Genomic DNA, 5,428 nt, shown 5'->3' with positions numbered 1-5,428 from the left:
GGGTAAGAGTTACCATGGACACTGGTGCGGCACAGGCCTATAGGCCAGTACTTGGGAGACCGAGACAGGAGGACCACAGGTTCACAGCCGGCCTCGGCAACTTGGCGAGGCCCTCAGCAACTTAGTGAGACCCTGTTTCAAAATAAAAATAATAGGAGCTGGTCGTGGTGGTGCACACTTGTAATCCCCACGCTTGGGAGGTGGAGACAGGAGGATCATGCAGGTTCGAAGCCAGCCGTGCTGGCTTAAGAGACCCTGTTTCCAAAAATAATAATAAAAACAAAGTATAAAATAGGTCTGGGAGTGTAGCCCGGAGGTAGAAGGGCCTCCAGGAATCCTAGTACCACCCCCCAAAAAAAACCAAAAAATAAAATAAAAATAATAGGGCTGGGGGTGTAGCTCGGAGGTAGGATGCCCCTGGGCTCAATCCCCAGTACCACCAAAAAGGGAAAAAAAAAGGGGAAAAAACAAAGAAAAAAAGTAAAATAAAAAAAAAAAAGAAGTGACTTCAATTCTATTACTGTTGCTGTGGCTTTGGGCTCAGCTAGTATTCCGTTTCTGACACCATTTTCCATTTAAAGGAAACTGCTCCTTGGAGAAAAGGCCGATTCTGAGGCAACGCAGCTGGGCAGCAGCCCTGGGCTTTGGCTTCTCTCTGGTTCCGGGAAGCAGGCCAGGAAGAAGAGACAGAGAGAGGCCATGGCAGGTCTCTTTCCCGAGTTGGGGAGGCTGGGTGCTCTGTGTGTTTGGATGGGAGTCTTCTCTCTGAGGAAGGGAACCTGCTTCACCTCCAGGTCACGGAGCAGGTTCAATCACAAGGCTATTGTAGCCAGGCTGGGTCATACAAGGAAAACTGCCTTCCTATGCCATGTTTCTGTGAATGAAAATACGCATACATCCCCAGAATAGGAAGCATTACAGAAGGCGGAGTGGATCTTCATGTGGGACTTGATGACCAAGAATCTATGTTCTTCCCAGGATATTCACTCTACTTACAGTGAGCTTGTAATCACTGCTGGGACAGTGCAGAGAAAGGATCACCATGACTAGATAAGAAGCCTAAAAACTGTTCCTGCATGTGCCTAAGGAAAACTGGATTGCTGCCTTTATTAATAAATATTGTGTCAACAAATGCCGGGCTAAGCCATAGCTCCCCGGTGGTTGAAATGACCTTTTCCTACTGATGACCAGTGATATTTCCAGGGAGGTTGGGCTCTTGCTGGAGAGGGTCTGAGCTGAGAACTTGAAGGGATGTGTCGCTAGTTACACTTCGATGCTCTCTTCTGAACTCTTTCTCGTGAGCTTTAGAAACCAAGTGCCAGCCTTTTTACCTGAAAGCTGTAAAAATAAGTGGTTTCTGTCCTTCAAAACAAACAGTGTGCTATGGATTGAGTCTGAAATGTCACTCAAAAGCTAAATGAGACATAAATAAAAAATATCTCTACTGATAACTGTTAGGTTTTGTGGAGGGTGCTGTGTAAAAACACAGGAGGAGTCCAAGATGCGTAGTATCAGCTTTTAATAGTGAAATGTGGTCCTCTCTGGGTTGGGAGCTGGGCAGTCCTGAAGACCAGCGGGCCCATCCGAGGCCAGAGTGCAAAAGCTGCTTCTAAAAAGGGGGCGTCTCGGAGGTGGGACTAAGCGTGAGAACGCTGCTCCTCCCGCGATATCTGTAGTCTGCTGAGTGGACTCTCTGCCTCCAGGATTCCGCCTCCTGCCTTCACTGTGAGATCACGTGGGGAAGGGGAAGGGACCCGACTCATCATCCCAGTCTTTTGGTGATAATGGGTGGAGATTCGAATCTTAAACTACTTCTGCTGTCAAGGGGTGTTCCAAGGGGGCCCCCTGGCCAGGAGAGGTCGGGTCCTCCAGAAGTGGGCAGGTGGGAGTATGGCTGCAGCAGGAGTCAGAGGTTACCCTGGAGAGCTTGGTGAAGAGAGTTCAAGGAGACTTTAACAGGCGAAGAACTATTGAAAGAAAAGGCAAATCGTGAAAGCAGGTCCCAAATTGGGTGGGAGCCCACTGGCTACTGGCCTTTTTCCGGAAGGGAAGGAGCCTAGCAGCTGCTGGCCCTTGAAGTCCTTCAAGATGTCACTAGATTTATTAATATGGTAGCAGCACTTTTCCTGAGAAAGCATGCTATTGGATCAGGAGCATCAGTAACAGATTTTAGGGAGTTTAGTACTAATGGCTGTCTGGCATCCAGAGAGGTAGAGCACCATGCTATGTTAACAAATGGACCTGCTAAAATAAAAACATCAAAGAGAATTATGCCAAGGAAAACGAAGCTTAGTGGGCCCCAACACTGTACAGGAGAATTTGTCACAAGGCTGTTGTAAAAAAAAAAAAAAAAAGCCCTTTTTAGCTGAGTAAGATGATGCCAGTTGGGGTCCCCCAGAAGTTTGGCTGCAGTAGGTGTGGTGAGGATCACTGTAAAAGGCCCAGTCCATCATGCTGAGAAATTTTGTCCTGTAAAAGAGGGCCTGCAATGCGTGGCCATGAAAGCTTGCTGTCAATCCCCTGTACTGAAATTGGAAAAAAAAAACAAAAAAAAAAACCTAGAACCTGAAAGCATGGAAGGACTGAGCAGGCCGCAGGCCACCAAAAAGGAGACTGGCTTACCCACTACCTGGACAGTTACCCTAGGCTGGCAAGGAGGATGGAGGTTGAGGAGTCCAGGAGCCGTCAGTCTTCAGCCAGGCCGAATAGGGCCAGTGGTGGGGCCTGGTCTGGAAAGGTGGTCCCCCTGTGTTGAGGGACCTGGGGCCCACCGCTTTTCCAAGGGTACTTTTCCAGTGGCCCTCCTGGCCACACGCCCGGCACCGTCTGGTTGGTGGGCGTGGCCTTACTGAACTTGAGGCAGGCTCCCGAGGGTAGTCGTGCTTGCTGTCCTCCACCCCTAGGTGGCACTCCAGAGGGCTCAGCCGCCACCGCCAGCTGAAGGGCAGCTACCAGAAATCTGCCTTTTGAGGAAGTTGGAGTGTGTACTCCATCTCCGCCTGTTCCTCTCTGGAATTGAAAACTTTAAATGCCATGTTAACCAAATCTTGGATAGGGGTTTGAGGCCCATCCTCAGCCTTTCTTTTTTCAAAAAGCCTCCTGAGTTGGTTCCTTAATGGAGGCAGGCAGGGGGAATGGAGTGGGTTAGAGTGGGAGGCTGTCCTGGGGTAGGATGGTGGCTGAGGCAGTGAGGATATCCTCAGAAAGCAGTGCCTGCAACACAGCTGGTGACCATGTGTCACCACAAAATGGCGACTGTGTCTGTGACTCAGCAAAATTCCATGCTGGCACAGGCCAAGATGGCAACTGCACACTGTCAGAAGGTCGCGACCAAGATGGTGACTGTGACGTCACCAGGCAGCGACTACATGCCATCACAAAATGGCGGCTGGCGGGAAAATGGCAGCTGATGGGGAGAGCATTTGGAGGGATGAGAATGCGGGGGGGAAAAACCTGGACATAAAGACTTCCGACCATTTATCAGACTGCTTACAAAAGTTGTTAACCATTCTTGGGCCACCACAACCCATTACCCAACTCGTATCAAGGCCAGACAGGTGCTCAGGGCATAGGTCCTCTGCTAGTTTAAAGGTTCGACTTCCCATAATTGGTTCACAGGTGAAAATGACGATCAAGAAATAGGCATCCCCATTTTCCTGATCAATCTTTTAGAAACGGGGGTCAAGAGACTGGGAAAGATGTCTCCATCCCTTTTCAAAAACCGGAGGATGGCCTGGTCATCCGGAGTGTGGTCCCAGTGGATGAGGGGACAGTGGGTCACCAAGCCCTTGGATTTCAGGGTCCCAGTGGACTGGAAGACCCAAGTCCGGAACCCACTAACCAAGGGAAAGAGAGGGAGCTTACCGGAGTGAAATGTTGCCGGCCAGCACCGGCTGTGGCAGAAGCTCTGAGAAGCTTCTGGGGGCACGGTGGAGCTGGAGTGCATGATGCCTGTGCCTGGTGTGGGGGGCACTGGTGGCTAGCGTGGGCAGAATCAAACTGTGGCATGCAGGCAGCGTGACTTGCTGGGCCCATGGCATGGAAACAAAATTGCTTTCAGGCACGCGGCAGACACTACAGGGCCACAGGGCACACCACCAGCAAGCCTGGATCGGGGCAGGTGGAATGGAGCAGTGGCAGTGAGTGGAGCTATGCCTGCAAGTCAAGCCTGGCATGGGTGACTGTAGCCGATGCCGAGGCCGTGCTGTACGCCAGAGGTTCTGGTGGCAACCAGAGCTGAGCCAGAATGGTGGTTGTGGGAGGTCCAAGCGGCAGGCGGAGGTCCTGGCCCGCACAGGCAGCCGGCAGGCTGAGCAGGCGCAAGCGGCTGCAGGGCGTGCACCCCCAATGAGCCTGGCTCAGGGCAGGTGCATCTGGTGGCCTGGTGGTGAGTGGAGCTACACCTGCAAGTCAAGCCTGGCACAGGACCTTGCGGTCGAGCTGCTGGTGGGTTGGAGAGTCCGGAGCTCAAAAAGGGGGAAAAATGGGGGGGGACCCAAAACTCCTCCCGGGTTTTGGCACCAGATGTTAGGTTTTGAGCGGGGTGCTATGTGAAAACACGGGAGGATTCCAGTATGTGTAGTATCAGCTTTTAATGGTGGAATGCGGTCCTCTCGGGGATGGGGGATGGGCAGTTCCAAAGACCAGCGGGCCCATCCGAGGCCAGAGTGCAAAAGCTGCTTCTAAAAAGGGGGCGTCTTGGAGGTGGGACTAAGCGTGAGAACGCTGCTCCTCCCGCGATATCTGTAGTCTGCTGAGTGGACTCTCTGCCTCCAGGGCTCCGCCTCCTGCCTTCGCTGTGACATCACGTGGGGAGGGGGGAGGGACGCGACTCATCAATAACCAGAGTGAGTACGAACACTGACTTCAAGTGTCATTTTTCTTAACGTCCTTGGTACTTTATTAACCCATGCTTTGTATTCCACCAACTTACTGAGGTGAGAGACAAGACACAAAGAGCAAATTAGACACAGTGCAAGAGTGAATTGGTGAACTGGAAGGTAGGTCTGAAACGTGGAGTCCATTTGGTGGAGGTATAAGCATCTGATACGTTATGGGGAAGTTTAATTGGGAGGTTCCCTTCTCTGGAAATTTATAGAAGATACGCAGATGGTGCCCAGATATGAACCCTGGGATGAGCGCATACTAGTCAGGAGCCAAGTTATCTAACCCCTTACACACATACACATACACACACACACACACACACACACACACACACTCCTACCTTTGCCTCCAAACCTCAAGGTTGGCGGTCAGGATCAGGTTCCCCCATTTTTCAACTGGACAAACTATTTACCAGTTAGATAGAAGTTCTTTTCCTGTGGAGGGGAATGGTATTAACCTCTGCCTTCTTGCCCTGGAATGTGGGCTCCCTCCGCAGCCCTCATGGAAGGAGAAGAGACTGAACCGCCAGGAAGCCTTTGCT

Source organism: Muscardinus avellanarius, assembly GCF_963383645.1.
Source record: "Muscardinus avellanarius genome assembly, chromosome: 3".
Taxonomy (NCBI): domain Eukaryota; kingdom Metazoa; phylum Chordata; class Mammalia; order Rodentia; family Gliridae; genus Muscardinus; species Muscardinus avellanarius.
Note: the sequence above shows the minus strand (reverse complement) of the source record.